The 15,616-nt window shown below is 60.8% G+C and overlaps 1 protein-coding gene across 1 annotated transcript in view; it reads left to right on the top strand.

The window, feature by feature from the left end:
• Positions 1 to 355: 355 nt before the first annotated feature.
• The window catches only part of ADARB1 (adenosine deaminase RNA specific B1), a 144,271-nt gene continuing 129,010 nt past the window's right edge, over positions 356 to 15,616 (top strand). The window contains exon 1 of the mRNA XM_037830268.1: positions 356 to 448. The gene's annotated coding sequence lies outside the window, so the exon portion shown is untranslated. The remainder of the gene's footprint in view (positions 449 to 15,616) is intronic.

The following is a 15,616-nucleotide window of genomic DNA, read 5'->3' as shown; positions in this document are numbered from 1 at the left end:
ACGTGCGCGGGGCCCGGGCTCAGGGCTCGGACGCGGCGCCGCGGGCCGCCCTTCCTCCATCCCGGGCCCGACGCTCCGTCCTCCGCGGCCTTCCCCGCTCCCCGGCACCGAGCGCCCCCTCCGCCCGCGCCGCCCGCTGCCCACCAAGGCCCGGCGCCGGCCCCGGCCGCGCACACCCTGAGCGCCGACACCCGCCCGGGCGCCCCCAGGACGCGGCGCAGCTCGGGGACGGGCAGAGGCGCGGGCGCGCGCACGTCACAGCGCCGCCGGCTGGCCCCGCCTCCTCGCTGCGTGCGCGCCGCCGCGGGCGGGGGGCGGCGGGCGGGGGCGGGGCCGCGGGCGCGGGGGCGGCGGCGCCGGGGTCCGGGGCGCGCGAGGCCGCAGCGAGCTGGGCCGGGAGGAGCGCGGCGCGGCGACCCGAGCGTCCCCCGCGCGGCTGCGGGCCCAGGTGAGGGCGGCGCGCGGGCTGCGCTGCGGGACGGGCGCGGCGGGGCGGGCGGCGGCGTTTATGTAAGCGGCGGGCGGGCAGGTGGCTGAGGCCGGCGGGGGCGCGGGGCTGCGGGCGGCCGGCGGGGCTCGGGCCCCGCGGGGAAGCTGCACCGGGACGGCGTCGCGTCCCCTTCCCGAGGGCGCCGCGTCTGCGCGGGATGCTCTGCGCCTGGGCTGGGCTGTGCGCCGCGGGGAGAGGAGGCTGCGCCCGGGCAAGGGGATGTGCGCCCCTGCGAGGGGATGTGCGCTCCGGGGAGAGGAGGCTGCGCCCGCGGACGTGCGCCCGGGGAGGGCAGGCTGCGCCCCGGGGAGGGGATGTGCGCCCGGGGAGAGGAGGCTGCGCCCCGGGGAGGGGATGTGCGCCCGGGGAGAGGAGGCTGCGCCCTGGGGAGGGGATGTGCGCCCGGGGAGAGGAGGCTGCGCCCCGGGGAGGGGATGTGCGCCCTGGGGAGGGCGGGTGACCCCTGGATGCGGTTGCGCCCCGGCCGGGCCCGCGTCCTCTCCCGAGGGCGCCGCGTCCGGCGGGTCTCGAGGTTAATTCTGGCGCGTTCACACCGGCAGCGGGGAAAGCAGTGCGTTGCGGCGGGTGAGAGGGAAGGTGCTGAGTGGGTCTGGAGACGCCGGAACGTGCTGGGACCCCCATTTACACGTCGGGGACTCGCCGCGGGGTTGGTTCGCAGTTAATATTTTCAGGCAGCCGGCCTTGGTCGTGACTTCTGATAAAGGCGTTTAATTTCCTTCTGTCAGCAAACCTTAAGTATGACAAAAAGTGATTTGACGTCCAACTTGCTTTTTGGGTTCAAGTGTGGTGATTAAGGTGATCCAAGGGCAATGTTTGTTGAGAATATTGGTGTTTAATTCTCACTGTTCCTTTTTGAATGTACCTTTGCCTTTTATTTCTTTGAAGGCTGTCACCAGAGTTGCATTTTCCAAAACCCTGGAATATTCTGAAGAGCGTTCTTCAGAATGTGAAACTTAATTGTGGTTTGAGTGCCATTTTTGCGATACCTAAGCTCGGTGGGAATTGCCTTATATCTCCAGACATTCGTGAGGGTTTCCGGAGAGGGGGAGGGGAGAAGGGAACAAAAAAGGCAGAAGGTTGGCTGATCCGTTCCTCCATGGCTGTAAGGATGAACTGTGCTTCAGTGCAGGGGTGCCCCCCCAACCCCTGTGGACACCCCCAGGGGCTGGATAAGTCCTGGGTGAGGTCACCCCTCCCCAGCAGGAGGCTCTGTCAGATGCTTGGGGGTTGCGGGAGCAGACAGGCCCTGCAGGCCGAATGCGTTCAGCTCCAGCTAGCCCAGGTCTGAAGCTGTCCTCGGAAGGGAGAAGAGGAGGCTTTTCTGCAGGGGGCAGTGGCGAAAAGAGAATTGGTCCAGCTCCGAGAAAGTGATGACACATTGATCTTGGGGTGCATGAAGTCACAGCTGGGGGTGAGGGGAGGACGTCAGTTATGTGAGGATAAGGTCACAGACAGAAAGCTGCTCGCCTCCCGGGCCCGTCTCACATTTGGAATTGACAAGTCCAAAAGCGTTGGAAATGCTTTCAGATTTTTGGAGTAAGGAAATTCTTTAAATTCATGTTTGTCAAATGAAGGAAACAAGGTGACTTCATTCGGTAAATACGCTGTATGCTGGGCCCTCTCTGCCTGAGGCCCAGGGGTGCAGTCCCCACACAAAAGCCAGCTGGCACTTTGGGGGTCGCTTGTTCTTTTAATAATCTCTCATAGGGTTAAAGTTTTAATGTGCATATTTAAGAAGATAAGCGTGCAGGCAGTGGAAAATGTGGGAGAGGATGAGGCGTTTCACCCCAGGCCGTGCCCGTCGGCTGCCCTCCCCCCAGTGACAGTCAAGTGGGTGTCCTCCAGCAGCCACGGAGCTACAGACACGATCGTCTGGGTTTTTAAAATATAGATAGATTGCTTTTAATATTTGCTGTAGCAAACATTGCTGCGACAGATAGTCTTGGAATACCTGGGTGCCACTAAAACCTACTAATCATTTTTATTGATGACCTGAAGCATTCAGCTGCACGGTTGGGTTTTGGCCCCTGGGAGGCTGTGACAAGCTGACCACAGGATGCTGGTTAAATAGATGGGAGGTAGCTGGAAGGTGCACCTTGGAGATTAACAGACCAAGTTATGAATGCATCATCCCTTAAATATTTGTTTAAGAAACATCAAGCCCATGTGAAACTGAAAAGCTTAGAAGGTCTAACGTTACTGGAAAACTTAATGGTTTTCTGGGTCAACTTTTTAAAATGTGAACATCTAAGTCCATAATTTGATGTAGCAGAAATGGTGGTGTTCAAAAACCCTTATTTAACTTGCTCACCATATGGGAGTTAGTGAAGACGGAGAGTGAGACCTTCACTTAGAAATTGTTCAGTGGGGTCAGCGTGGTTTCCCAGCTTTACCACTTGTGTTTGGGGTGTTCCACGCCCCAGGGTCCCCTGCGTGGGGACAGGGTCCGCCACACTCCCTTCTGTTTGCAGAGTTCTGCCTCAGGGCCAGGACCACACGTATCAGTTATTGTCAAGTTACTTGCCATCTGATTACTCGGCTGCTCTTTCCACCAGTGTGTTCACAGAACATTCTGGGAGTGCAGAAGGAGAGTGACTGGTTTCGGTTCCACGATTTGTGATGGGGTTAAATTCAGGAGGGCAGGCCTGCTTGGAAAGGGGGTGGAGACTGCGGGCGGCCGTCTGATTTCTGTTGGAGTTTGGATGCTGGCTTCCAAACCCGCTTTTCTGTCATTGGCACATTCTCACCACAGATTCTCCCTCAGTGACGCCTGAGGGCCAGGTGATGTTCCGGGCTGTTCTGGGCTGTTCCGGGCCCTGGTGCCACAGGTGAGAGCGCACCAATGACCCGCCTGCCGTCTCGGGGTTCGCACACAGGCCCCCCAAGAGCTGGGAGGGACACACAGCAGGTTGGGTGGGAAGAGGCCGCTGGCTGGCACAGGCACCTGGGGCGTCCGAGAAGGGGCACGCTGAGCAGACGGGTAGCCGTGGGCTGCCTGGGAGCAGTGCCTCTGGCCGAGGGAGCCCCTGGATGAAAACCCCGAGCCCGGGGCTTTCTTGTGGCTGCGGAGACGAGGGGCAGGAAGGAGCTCGGAGAGGTCAGCTGGGCCGGATCTCGGGGGATCCCTGGGCTGCGGCAAGTTTACATTTTAACTAAGTGATGGGAAACCCTGTGTGGGCTTTCCTTTCTGTTCCTTCTCTCTCTCTCTCTCTCTCTAATGGACTCTATGAGGTTTTGAATGAGGGGTTGACATGATCTGACTTTTCTTTAAAAAGAATCCCCAGTTGCTGTGTTACGTGGCTAATGTTTTTTGAGCGTGTGCTGTGCCAGGCTAAGTGCCTAACGTATAGTAATTCAATTCTCAGAACAGCCCTAAAGGGAGTTGCTATCATTGCTATTCCCATGGGACATTTGGGGAAACATAAGCACAGAGAGGGTAAGTAGTTTTCCCAAGGACACACAGTAAGTGGCTCGTCACTGCCATGGGCCTGGGAGGGGGGAGGGAGAGGGGAGGGACCGCGAGGAGGTTACTGTGGACCTGAGTCCAGGTGAGCCAGGGAGGTGACCTGGGCCAGGGGGAGGGCTGAGGTCAGGTTTCCGTCACCACATTCTGGCCTGTGTAAGATGCCACCGTTATATGTCGCATCATCATTTTTTTGTTCTATTTAAAAGGGAGAATGCTGCCAGCAGAACTGACGCTGCTTTCTTTTCACCTTGGTGAATTCGCACTCGCTGGAGGAGCACTTAGGCTTTGAGCACAGATGTGTAAAGTCACATCCCTCCTGTGCTTTCGTAAAGGGAGAACGTGAGTGGAATAAGGTGAAGTGACCTACAGTTTCTCCACGTGGAGAATCGGATCTCCCGCCTCACTGGTATCTGGGTGTTGGTGCTTTCTCCTGCCCAGCGTGGCTGAGCCTCCTGGACGTGAGGGAGGAGGCCGTGAGGCAGGAGGACACGAGCCGTTCCCAAGGCCGTGCTGCTCTTCTCTCTGGATCTTCTGGAAGGTTTCAGGCAGGGCTCCCGGTCTCACCATTGGTGACCGGCACCTGAGTGTCTCTTGGGATCAGGGCTGAGCGTGAGTGCGGCTCAACTCCCGCCTGGCCACCAGCGGTCCCGAGATGCCGTCCACTGGAAGATGCTGCAATTTCGGGGTTACTAATACATAAGCGTGCCGACGGTGTGGGGCTCAGACGTGAAGCGCTGCAGCAGGTTCTGTGGGTGGGCCCCGCGGGATTTGCCACCCTGGGGTCGCTGGCTGCCTCGTTCGAGAGCTGGGGACCCGTGAGAGGAGCATGTGTTTGGGTGGAAGTCTGGAATTTGGACGTGGAGTGTGGTGCTTGCGACACCTTTTGGAAGGCAGCGTGGCTTAGCGGTTACGCCCGGAGCAGACGTGGCTGCCTCTTTGTGCCACCCCTTCCTGGGTGCATGGCTCGAGCAGGTTCTTTAATTTCTCTGTGCCTCGGTGTTCTAATGTGTGCACGAGGACAGTAAGCGTCACTTGTCGTGTGATGGAGCAGTGCGCTGTGCTGATGGAGAAGCACGTGGGCTGACGGAGGGCTGCACTGCTTGTCGTCCGAGTGGAGGTGGTGGGGCCTGGAGGGTTAACCCGAGGTGGGGCCAGGTCTGTGGACTGGGAGGTTATCTGTGTATTCTCGGCATTTGTGGGAACAGTAGCAGAAGGGACTGAGGACGGAGCCGGGCACCGCGAGGCCTGTGGAAGCAGGCGGACAGCAGGAGGGCGGGCTCCGGAGGCCAGGTCATGGAGGATCGTGACTAGCAGCAGCTGGCTGCACCTGGTTCCCCAGGTGCCTGGGCGTTTCCCCGGGGATGCTGGGCTGGGGCGTCGGGGACCTTGACGAGCAGCTCCCGGAGTGGTGGGGGACGGTGTGGACAGGGTTGGGGGCGTGGTAGGAGGGGTCGCGGTGGCTTCCCAGAGGGGCTCTGTTAAGAGAGGGCCGGAGAGTGGGACGGGGGCTGGACGGGTGCGGTGCGTGAGCGCGGTCGTGCAGCAGAGGTTGCTCCGTGGCAGGTTGGGGAGGGGCATCACCTGCAGGAGCCGAGTCCTCGAGATGGACAGGGGGACGGCTCCAGGAACGGGGCCACGTGAGTGGATCAAGGATTCTTAAAACAACAGGGAGCTTGAGTCACCTCAAAACATCTTAAAAGAAGACACGCTGCCCTTTGGAAAGGAGGGTGTGAAATGAAATAGGGCTCTGTCCTCAGTCCAAAGAAGTCGGGACTCAGGGATCCAGTTTCAGCCGTTGGCTCTCAGCTCCAAAGCCACCTTCTGGCCAACCTGTCAGAAAAATATACGCAGCGGTGGCACTTTTCTTTGTTAGAAAATAGTGCCTTCGGTTGTCCCTGGAAGACGGCACCGTTATGCGGTGCTGCTCTGAGGACAAGCCTGAGGCTCCCAGTGGACCTCCTGCTTGTCTTGGAGGCAAGGGAGGTGTCGAGCCTGTGCCCAGGCCCACCCGGTGGGCGTTGGGGTTTCAGTTCTGCTTCCTTGTGCTGGTGACATGGAACGTTTGGGGAGGTGGACACTGCTGATTCGCTTTGGCAGCTGTCTTTTGACGTGCACGTTCCTATCCCTCTGACTGTATTTGCACAGACAGCCTGGGTATCCAGTCTGGTGTGTTATTCGTGTGATGGTGAAGCCACCGGATATTGCCCCGTTGATGAAACAACCCCCATCGACTCTTGTGCTTTCGAAGACCCTGAGCTCGGGGGAGGCGCGTGGTGGGTGGGGGGTCGGGGCTGGGGCTGGCCGCACGGGCTCAGGTGTGCCCCCAGCCTTCCCACCTGGCTTTGCCGTTGTCTGTTGCGTGGGGCCCGTGACGGCTGCCTTCAGTTACGTGAACATTGCCTGTCGGATTGCTGAGATACCTTTTACCTGCACCAGTTTCAATTTGGTTTGTAGCTGTTCAATTTTTTTCTCAGGTTAGGAGTTTTGAGGTAGCAGTCCTCTCCTCTGTCCAGCTGATGGGCTGGCTTGTGAAGCGGCGTTCTCCAGGCCCCCTGCCCTCCCCCGTGCCACTGTTGGGAGGAGCGCGTCCACTGGCGTCCACTGGGCTGACAGGCTTCCCTGCGCTGGGCGCAGAGCCTGGGAGCCACGGCCACAAGAACGATAGGTTCCTGCTTCTCTGAGCTCTCGGTCCAGCAGGGGAGACGGGAACCCATCCCAAGGCAGACGTCACACCTTGAAATTGTTTTCTTTATTGAAGGACCTGGGGTGGGGGGCGGCCTCTGGGGGGCTGCTGCCTGCCTGGGGTTTGAGGGAAGATGTTTACACGGAGGCTGGAAGGAAGGGAGAGCCCAGAAAGGAGAGACGGGGTCTCCCACTCCGGGGACAGTGGGGAGGACATTTGGGCAGGGAAACAGCCGCCAAAGTCCCTGCTTGTTGTTGGCAGGACTGAGGGTGACTGGAGACCGTTGGTTGTGGCCAACGGGGAGCAGCTGTGGGGCCCTGGGGCCCAGGAGGGGCTGAGGGAGCCCAGGCCGGGTAGTAGGCAAGGGCGAGGGGCGAAGGGCACGGCCCCCAGGGGGTGCAGGGCTCCGGGGAAGAAGGAGGCGCAGTCAGGAGCTTTGGCTCTGGCGTCAGAGGACAGAGGACACGGGGCTGGGAAGGGGCAGGCGCGCGGTTACTGGTGGTGACCTGGACAGGGTGTGCTAGGAGGAGGGAAGTGGAGGCGTCAAGAGGGGCTCCCAGAACTCTGCATTACGATGGTGCTGCATTCTGGAAGGATCTGAGCCGAAGCCTCTTCGCAGTTGGGTCCGTGGTTCTGTACCGGCTCCGTCTGAACCTGGACGTCTCTCCCTCTAGGATCTGCCGTGCACAGTGTTCCTACGCGTCATCACCATCTGCAAGCCGCGTCTGTGCTGTTTGTGAGACCCGTGGACGCGCAGGCGTTGGTTTCAGCGGGTGCAGTGAGCGCTTGCAGGGCGTCCCTGTGCTCGTGCTGGTCGGTCCCGACGGTGGTCCCTGGAGGGTCCTCGACGTCCTCGTTTTCAGGAGCTTCCGGGGAGAGACGGATGGAATCCAGCCAGCGTTCATCAGGCTCTTGCTCCGTGCTGGGCTCAGGAGAAGAGTTTGATCTAATCTGGTCCTGGGGGTTTAGGAGGGCGCTGGGGGCAGTGTCTGCAGAACCGCTCACCCACGCGCTTGCAGGGTTACCTGTGGACTCGCCTGCGGGCCCCCGGCCTCCCCTCGTGCCTTTGGGTGTCATACGCCATGTGGGGGTGTGAGAGGGAGCGAGGCTGTCCTGGGACCCGGAGTGGCTCCTGTGGGTGCCAGAGCCCAGGCCATCCAGGCCCTCCTGACACCACGTCCCCCCGCCACTGTCCCTCCTGCCCCCACCCCTCCCCCACTGCCCCCAACAGCCCCCCCACTGTCTCTCCTGCCCCCACCCCTCCCCCTCTGCCCCCACGGCCCCCCACTGCCCCCTACCTCTCCCCCGCTGCCCCCACTGCCCCCTGCTGCCACCCCTCCCCCGCTGCCCCCTGCTCCCACCCCTCCCCCACTGCCCCACCTCTCCCCCACTGCCCCCTACAGCCCCCCACTGCCCCTCTTGCCCTCACTCCTCCCCTGCTGCCCCCCACAGCCCTCCTACTGCCCCTCCTGCCCCCCCGCTGCCCCCACGGCCCCCCACTGCCCCTCCTGCCCCCACCCCTCCCCCGCTGCCCCCATGGCCCCCCAGCTGCCCCCCACAGTCCCCCACTGCCCCTCCTGCCCCCACCCCCCCCCGCTGCCCCCATGGCCCCCCACTGCCCCTCCTGCCCCACCCCTCCCCCACTTCCCCCATGGCCCCCCAGCTGCCCCCTACAGTCCCCCACTGCCCCTCCTGCCCCCCACCCCCCCCCCGCTGCCCCCATGGCCCCCCACTGCCCCTCCTGCCCCACCCCTCCCCTGCTTCCCCCATGGCCCCCCCCACCCCTCCCCTGCTGCCTCCACGGCCCCCCAGCTGCCCCCACAGTCCCCCACTGCCCCTCCTGCCCCCCACCACCCCCTGCTGCCCCTACGGCCCCACACTGCCCCTCCTGCCCCACACCCCTCCCCCGCTGCCCCCACGGCCCCCCAGCTGCCCCACACAGTCCCCCACTGCCCCTCCTGCCCCCCACCCCCCGCTGCCCCCACAGCCCCCCACCCCCCCTCCTGCCCCCACCCCCTCCCCCACTGCCCCCACGGCCCCACAGCTGTCCCCCACAGCCCCCCACCGCCCCCCCCTGCCCCCACCCACCCCCGCCGCCCCCATGGCCCCCCGCCGCCCCTCCTGCCCCCACGGCCTCACACTGCCCCTCCTGCCCCCACCCCTCCCCCACTGCCCCCACGGCCCCCCAGCTGCCCCCCACAGCCCCAAACTGCCCCTCCTGCCCCCACCCCTCCCCCACTGTCCCCACAGCCCCCCAGCTGCCCCCCACAGCCCCAAACTGCCCCTCCTGTCCCCACCCCTCCCCCACTGCCCCTCTGTCTCCCCCATCCCCCCATCCCAGGCAGGCTGGCCCCGTCTCAGGGCCTTGGCTTGGCCGTCTTAAGGTCCCTCCTCCCGGCGGCCGTGGCGAGTCCTCGTCCGTCATCCTCGGCACCCTCGCCGCCTCACCCCCACGCGCCATGCCCTTGGCTCCGTTTATTTTACTCCTCTGTCCTGGCACACCCGGCCCGGGAGAGCGGGCGCCTTGCACGTTTGCTGAGTGAACTCATGACTTCGCCTGAGGAAGTTCCTAGGGGCAGGTCCAGAGCTGGAGTCTGTCTGCCTCCAAAAACACGTGCACCCCTGTGCTCCTGCGCTTTCTGGTGAATCAGCCACCGTTTATACCCAGATGCTCTGTTATCCCCGGATTTCCATGTTTTGCTCTGTAGGATGGAAACGTTGACAAAACATGCAAAATTATCATAAAACCATAAAGGGCGATGCAGTAAATGAATTTGTCAACGCAGGAGGGCAAAGCGGAGGAGGAGCCGGTTCCACAGGCTGCCCTCGGCCCCTCACGCTGCCGCCCCGTCCCCTGGCCGGGCTCGTGGCCCCAGGAATCGATGGCTTTAGCCACGTCCTGACACCAGTTAGGGCACTCTGGGCAATTCCTGGAGGTTCCAGAAAAAATGCTGCCAAATAAAACACAAACTCTGCTTGATCCAACTGTGGAGGCTTAAAACATGTAAAAGTTGGAGGAATTGGGGCTTGTAAACCCACGTAGGAGAGCAGGAGGACGCGGGTACCAGGACTGGGGGGCGGGACTTGGTCTCCCAGCCTCGGTCCCCGCCGCCGTCTCGGCCACAGGCTCCTTGTGTGTGAAACGAGGGAGGTCGCTTTGGTGATCTCTAGGACCCTTGTGAGCAGGAGTGGAAACCTAAATCTTGCACACTTGGGGGTGATCTGTCTGGTTGATCGCAGATGATAACCGTGGAACCCAGGTGGGCCTGCGCTGAAAGAAGACCCCTTCTCGGCCTCCACCGGCCTCCGCCTCCCTCCTGGCTCGGGAGCTGCTGGCAGCTGGTCTGGGTTGCAGGCCGGGGTCTGGGGCGGGGCCCAGGGGTCGGGGGGCAGGATCCTGACTCCACGAGAAACCGGGGGGTCCCGGGAATGGCGGTGGCTGCCCTCCGTCTGCCAGGGTCTCAGGCGATGCGAGTGCGTCTGTTGTCTTGAAATGAGTGAGGAGGGGCTGCTTTCCGTGCCGTCCGCCCGCAGTGCACCGCAGCTCGCTCCAGCCGGCTGGGCAGCAGTCAGCACTTGCTCGGCCTGCCCCTGCGACGTGCCTGGTCGGAGGGGGACGCGCCGGGTGTGTCATCTCTGCAGGCGGCCCTGGGCCCCTGAGTCGGCTTCTTTGCATTGGGGTCCTAGCAGTAGGCACACACACTCCGCACACACAGGGTGAGTAATTCCCTGGGGAAGGGCTCCATGCAGGTGTGCAGGGGCACCCCAGAATCTCCGCAAGGATCTGAGAGCCGGGCCGGAGCTGGCGAGGGGAACAAAGCCCGCTGCCCCGGGCGGCACTGGGCGTGGGGCGTGGGGCGTGGTGGTGGCTCCCTGCCAGCCGTGGTCTCCCGGGCCGAAGCCTCTCTGGTTTCAGTGTCTTCCCTTTTCTGGAACGGATCCCGCGAGGCGGCCGCCCTCTCACGTTTCTCTCTTTCGAGGGAAGGGGTGGGGGTGGGGGTGGGGGTCGCACTTGGGAGCCTGGACGTGGTGGCTGCGCCCCCACTGTGTGGGAGGAGGGGAGGGGGTGCTCGCGTCCCAGGGGCTCGGCTGGGGACGGAGAGAGGCCGGGAGCCGTGGACGGGAGCCGTGGACGGGAGCTGTGGACGGCAGCCGCGGCCTCGCATCAGACGGATGGGAGAGTTGTGTGTTCCTCGTCCACTCGTGACGCGGGCCAGTGCCGGTGTGGATCTAGTGGACGTCGGTGTCCACTCCGTCCCAGACAGGAGCGGAGTTCAGCCCGTCGGCGCTGACTGTCCTGAACTTGATGCCTCTCCACGTCGGTGGCTGCCCGAGGACAAGCAGGCGTGTGTTCCGGGCTAGAAGTTTCTGCCTTCGCGTTAGGGTTTCTGCCGGCCGCTTTGGTGGAATACTTGGGACGTTGTCCTTCCCTTCGTAACTCAGTGGAGCTTGTATTTTCTTTAGGAGCGAAGTGAAACTTTTGAAGAGCCTCGTGTGATAATTTAGTTTTTTTAAAGTGACACTTCCAAGAAAGTTGTGGCTCAGGCAATAAACAGTAATTCTTTGCTGCTTTGGGAAATTGAGGCTGGAAAATCTTAATTCGGAAAGACCTGGAATTTATCGAATGAAGCAGAATTTCCGAGCTGCAGTAATTTGGGATCACGGGGTTCAGCCCATATTCTACTGAAAGAGGAAAAACACTCCCACCAAGTTGTCAGCCCATTTTTGGATGTGATGAAGACTAAGGCCTCTGCCTCGAGTCTCCTCACTGATGGCTCTTTCAATTGTGGTGAAACGTTTCCCACAAGTAGAGCCGGGTCCAGGTGTGAACGTTCTGGTTTCTTCTCCAGCCTCCCGACCTTGGTGTGTTTTGGTGGCAGTAGATGATTTTCGCCCAGTGCAGATAAATGAGTGGCATATTTGATCACTTCACAGTGAAGCTTTCTATTTTTATCTTTCTAATGAAGCCGTGTAAGGGAATTGATATTTCTGTGGGAAAAGCAAGTTTCGAGTGAGCCTGGAAGACATTATCGAACGCGAAGTGTCACGTGCTCTGAGGTGATCCCCGTTACTCGTGGTAGTTAAATCCCAACAGAATCGCTGCCAACACTGAATTAGCGAAAACTGAGCCCCTGCTCCCGGGGAAAATGCAGGTGCAGTTCTGGGAGCCCCCGGCCACGGCGTTTTCGTCAGCTGATGGGCACACGGCCTCTTTGTGTGCATGTTGGTTTAAAGTCCCCTTCTGATTCCTCGGCGTGAACTCTGGGCCAACAGCTGTGCAGCTCATGCCCGGGCGCCTGGACAAAGGGTGCAGGATGCCAACACGCAGCACCGAGCAGGCTGCCAGTCAGACGATGCCAGGCCGAGCTCGGCTCCTTCGCTGGCAGCTCAGTGTTTCCCAGCCCTGCGTGCATCTGCGAGAGGGCCATGGGGGTTGGTTTTGGGGTTCCGGGTACGTTATAGCTGTAGTGGAGTGTCGGAGGTGGAGGCCGTGACCATCAAGGGTGTGTCTTCTCATGCTCACTCACGTCGGATTTTGCTGCCTGACCGAGTGCCAGCGTGTGTGTGGCTCGGGAAGGAGGAGAAGGACTGGTGGGTGTTAGTTGTCACTGAAGACCCCTCCTGTAGGAAGAGAGAGGCCTTCTCTATTGGAGCCCACCTGACACGGAGGTGCAGTTTAGATCAGAAATGGGCGCACATTTGCCGAGAAGGGCAGTGCCGTGTGGACATGGCCGCAGGCTGCGCAACACGTCTCCATCTCCAAGATTCCATCCAGGCTTGACTCGTTGTTCATCTTTTTAGGGTGCTCTGTGAAGGAGCGGATGGAGAGGAATGGGGGGAGAGGTTTTGTTTTGTTGTGTTTTGTCTTAAACAGCCTCAGTGAGGTATCCCGTACCCGTCCTGACAGTCACCCTTTGTGGTGTGCGGTTCTCTGAGCTCAGTGTTTCTGGAGTTGGGCGGTCACCCCTTGGCCCAGCTCTGGAACTCTCCCTCACCCCAGGAGTTGGCTTGTCCTTGTGAGCTCGACTCCCTCCCCGCTCCGGGCCATGCGCAGCCACCGATCCGCTTTCACTTCGTAGGAGTGAAGTCTCACGTCTGACTCAGTCCACTCTAAGTGGTTTTGAGGTTCACCGTGTTTTAGAATGTACCGGTGTTTCTTCTTTCTAGTTGCTCAGTGTTCCGGAGTGTTCCGCCATGGGGTCTGCACCTGCTGGGCCTGCATGTTCCCATGCCGGCTTCTGGGCGTGATGCCGCTGTGGAAATTCGTGTGCGAGCTCCTGTGTGGTCCCGTGCTCTCCTTTCTCTCGGGCAGGTCCCTCGGCGTCCGTGGGAGCGTTTGAAATGGGGTGTGAGTGGAGAGCGTCTCCTCATGACGCGGATAATGCTGGTGAAACCGTCGTGTGGGCTCGGAGGGTGTGCTCTCGCGTGCTGCCCCGGGGAGGGCACGGGCCCCGGGGGTGGCTCACCCCATCCCACGCGAAGGCCGCTGGGTGGACGCAGAGGAAACGACCTGGGTGCAGCTGTGGGGTCCCTGGGAGTGGAGCTTCTGCCAACGTTTGACCTTTGTCACTCGCCAGAGAAGGAAATCCGGGAAGGACGATCTGGCCTCTTAGAAAGCATGTCCACCTCGCCGTGTGGCCTGCCCATCTGCCCGGGGGCCTTCCTCCCGCAGGACGGAAACGTGTGCAGTGGGTCCCTCCATCGCAGCCCTGGCTGAGTCAACACCCTGGGGAAACACCCCGCACGTGAGAGTGAGCCCCTCAGGTCCCCCCACATGACAGTTCCCCACAAAGGGGCAGCCAAGTGGACCGGCCGGGGTGAGGCGGCCTGGGGCTCCCCGTCCTGAAGCAGGAAGGGGAAGTGAGGAGGGGCACCTGCACTGCACCCCAGCACAGGAGATGCAGGGGCCCCAGAAACCCGGGGGCTCTGCTCGGTGGGGCCATGGGGGGTGCTCTGAGCGCACCCCAGCTCGCATCGAGCCCCCACTCCCGGAACCCCAGCAAGGTTTCACACGCCCCCAAACCAAAGATACTAATGTCAGCTAGGATGGCGGGGGGTGGGGGTCCCGAAGTGGAATACAGGCAGAAACGGGGTACACTGAAGTACTCAGTTTTGGAAAACGCAGGACACTTTTGGATTCTGTAAGTTTCCAGACAAAAAGAACCGCACCAAGCACCATGGTGGAAAGGTGCTTCTCCCAGAGGTGGGGCAGGGTCTGAAGCTGCTCTGCAGGCACGTCAGGGCCGAGCAGACAGGTGGACGCGAGTGGGAGGGGACGGCCGGCTGCTCCCGGCGCTGGGAGAAGTGACTCCGGCAGGAGGAGGCGGAACGACCCGGCAGGTTGGCTCGGAGCCGGGGACCTGGTGAGGCCCGGTGCTAACAAACGCGGGGACCGGGAGATGCAGGGGCATGGCCCTGCGGTGTGAGGCCAGCAGCGGGCACGATGCCCACCTCCTGGCCCCGTCCGTCGGGAAGGCCGAGCAGCGGGCGCCCTGGCTGCCGTTTTCCGTGAGTGGGAAGAGCCGGCCAGAAAGTGAGGACATGCGCAGAGTGGGACGGGGCCTGTTGGGAGCACACGGGGCCCCCGCAGGGGCGCCCCTGGCCGGCACTGGAGCAACCGGTGCCAGAAAATGACTGGCGAGAGTATTGGTTTATAATCCTTACAATAAAGGGATACCCAGGGGTCCAATGGCTAGAAGTCGGTGCTTGAGTCGATAAGGAAATAAGTGGGGTTGGGGACCAGCTTCTCCTTACATGACGGAACGGGGTGGGGGGTATAGATCAACCCCGGCAAACACCCCAGTCACAGTGGCTTCAAGCAAGGCTCACCCCTAGAAATTGGTGGGTGAGCACTTGGGGAGAAACAGGATATTTGCAGAGCCTCAAGGTATCTCTTCCCCAGGTTGCTTATTTATTAAAAAGGGGAAAGTAGAAACTTTAGAGAGAGAGATCTCGTCCCTGTGGTGATCTTGTCTTTGTGGTCATGGGAAGGTGGCGGCCCAGCCTGGTGCCACAGCAGCTCTCCTGAGATGTGAGGCACGGTCTCGGCCTGCAGGGACGGGAGACTGAGAAGGCAGATGGCATCCAAGCAAGGTCTGCAGTTGGCCGTGGTGGCTGTTGGGTGTTGGGTTGGGAAGTGGTCGGCCTCAGAAATGCTGGGTGACGGACCTGTGGGAGCCTGAGGTTTCCGGCTCATCTGCAGGTCTGGCATTTCAGAGTGGAGACTTGGAAAAGAAAGCACGCCATGGAGCACCAAGAAAGGCGGCCGGGGAGGACGGCCAGGCCCGTGGCTTCGCCCCTGGTTTGTAACTGGCCCTCGTCCACTCTCCCTCGGAGGGAGCTTCGAAGGCTGTCTTCAGTGAGAAGTCATTTCCCTCTGCGGTTGTCGCTGCCTGGCTGGCTCCAGTTTGGAACATTCCGGAGAGGCCCTCTTCGTCTGTGGCGGGGAGGGCACCGCTCTGTAGGAGGAGGCCGCCGCAGGGCCTGTGGGGAGAGCCTTCCCCAACTGTGGGGTTGGGCCGTGCTGCCCCCAGAAGAGGCTGGGGGGCCGCTGGGGGCACCCGTGGGGCCAGGACCCGAGGCAGCCATGCAGCTTCTGCTCGCTCACCTGGAAGCAGGTGTTTTCCTGGTTCCTACTTGTTTTTTTTAAAAAAATTATTTATTTTTAACTGTGGTTAAATATACATGACCTAAAATCATTTTAGCCATTTAACTATTTTTTGACATTAGGTACATTGGCAAGTGTGTGCAACTTTCACCACTCTCTCTTTTTTTTTTTTTTTTAATCATCATTTTATTGACATATATTCACATACCACACAGTCATACAAAACAAATCGTACTTTCGATTGTTTACAGTACCATTACATAGTTGTACATTCATCACCTAAATCAATCCCTGACACCTTCATTAGCACACACACAAAAATAACAAGAATAATAATTAGAGTGAAAA

Source organism: Choloepus didactylus, chromosome 1 (genome assembly GCF_015220235.1).
Source record: "Choloepus didactylus isolate mChoDid1 chromosome 1, mChoDid1.pri, whole genome shotgun sequence".
Classification (NCBI taxonomy): domain Eukaryota; kingdom Metazoa; phylum Chordata; class Mammalia; order Pilosa; family Megalonychidae; genus Choloepus; species Choloepus didactylus.
The sequence above is the reverse complement of the archived record's forward strand: the minus strand, read 5'-3'. Positions and strand labels throughout refer to the sequence as shown.